This window comes from Peromyscus eremicus, chromosome X (genome assembly GCF_949786415.1).
Source record: "Peromyscus eremicus chromosome X, PerEre_H2_v1, whole genome shotgun sequence".
Lineage (NCBI taxonomy): Eukaryota > Metazoa > Chordata > Mammalia > Rodentia > Cricetidae > Peromyscus > Peromyscus eremicus.
The window spans coordinates 17,160,957-17,162,931 of NC_081439.1; positions in this window are offsets into that span (position 1 = coordinate 17,160,957).

Consider the following 1,975-nt stretch of genomic DNA (forward strand, 5'->3'; position numbering starts at 1 on the left):
GTTGGCTACACCTACACTGAATTACATCTACAATTAAAGTTTCAGTCCATATGCCACCTCTTCCAAGAAACCCCCTTGGTCTCTTCAGCTGGACTAAATATTCTGTAGCAATTCTTGGTCTACTGTTACCATACTATTTACTCTGAAATTAGGGTTATATCTTAATTATGTCATCCATCTTGATGCTGTCAGTTTGGAGCAGGTGGCTTAAAATGTAGTAGGTGGTCAGTCAAACTTTGTACAACCATTCATCTAATATAGATGGTTAAACCCAGTGTGCTGATTGTTAACGAACTGATACTAGCCTGAAGAAGGTAGTCTCTAATGGCATGCCACATAGCTGTGTATATTAGCATTTTGATAAAGTTAGTGATGACAAAAGTGTGTGTGTATGTGTGTGGAAATAAAGGTTGGTGGCTTTTAGACAACAGTATTAGTATCCAAAGTCATGCACATGCAGAAACACTGGAGCCAGCCTAGTACCCAAGGGGGTCAGGAGAAAAGTCAGGACTAAAACTTCATAGTCTGCTGCTACCTTGACATAGGGAAGGGGAATCCTTTCAATCTGAAAATTGCCTTCTGTGGTGTTTACCTAGAGAATGGTACTTACTATGTACCAGACATTGTATGCTATGCCCTCCTCTCAAGTACCACCGATAAAGTCTAATGGGAGTGATCTGCTTGACCTGAGAACCAAGAAACAGTTCCCCACAAGGCAAGAAAAGGGAAGATGCTACCTAGCTGAGAGAGCTGGGGCTTTGTTTGCACAAAGTAACAGGAGGGTATGACAACAGAAGTTTGAGGGCTGGTTAAAAAGGAGCCAGTCCTGCTTTTAGGAGCAGATAGCATAGACTCCATCACAAAGAACACAGGGCTTTGCATGATCCTGCCATTTGTGAACCTGCTACTCCAGATAACCCAGGAGTTGTCCTCCATGTGTCCTTTTACCCAGCACCTTTGGAAATAATGGCATTTATGCTCCCTAGTGTGCCAATAAAGGCCTTTATGCTGACCTTACTTCTCTGAGGATTTCTGTCTATGGTTTTCATATTAAATAATAAACTCAGTCATTCATTCACTTTATTCCACAAATATTTTATTGACTGTTCACTGACTATTATTACACACTGTTCTTGACACTGGGAATACAGCAGTAAACAACACAGAAATCTCTGCTTTGAGGAGCTTACAGTCTATTTGGTAGACACAAACACTAACCACAATGAATAAATATAAAATATATCAAGTAGTGATCAGTGCTTTGTAGAGGACATATCATAAAATAGGATAAGACACGACATGGAGAGTAATAGGGCCATTTTATATATGTTGATTAGGAAATACTTCTCTAGGGAGGTAACATTTGAACATAATGGAAATACTTGATCAAGTCATCAAATGATTTGGGAGGAAGGGTGTTCCAGGTGAAAACAGCAAATGCAAAGGTCCTGAATGAGGAATAGGAGACAGGCCAGTATAGCTAGAGAGGAGTGAGACTGATAGCATTGAGATCAGGGAGGTGAAGGGAAATAGACTGTGTAGGAACATGTGGGCCATGGAGATGACTCTGGCTTTTGTACTGAGGGAACTGGGTGTCATGGGAGAATTTTGAGCAGAATAGAGGCATGATCTGATTTGGATTTCACAAATAATTTCTAAGAAGAATTAGTAACAGTGCTACAACACTAGGAAAAGAAAACAAATTACTAGAATGCTGGCTTTTAGGAAAACAAAGAGGTATGCAATAAAGACGATATAATCAGTGTGCTGTGTAGTTCAGATGGGAACAATATTTATAACGTCATACACTCAAAAAAAAGCAAGCACTGAGCCGGGCGGTGGTGGCGCATGCCTTTAATCTCAGCACTCGGGAGGTAGAGCCAGGTGGATCTCTGTGAGTTCGAGGCCAGCCTGGACTACCAAGTGAGTTCCAGGAAAGGCACCAAAAACTACACAGAGAAACCCTGTCTCGAAA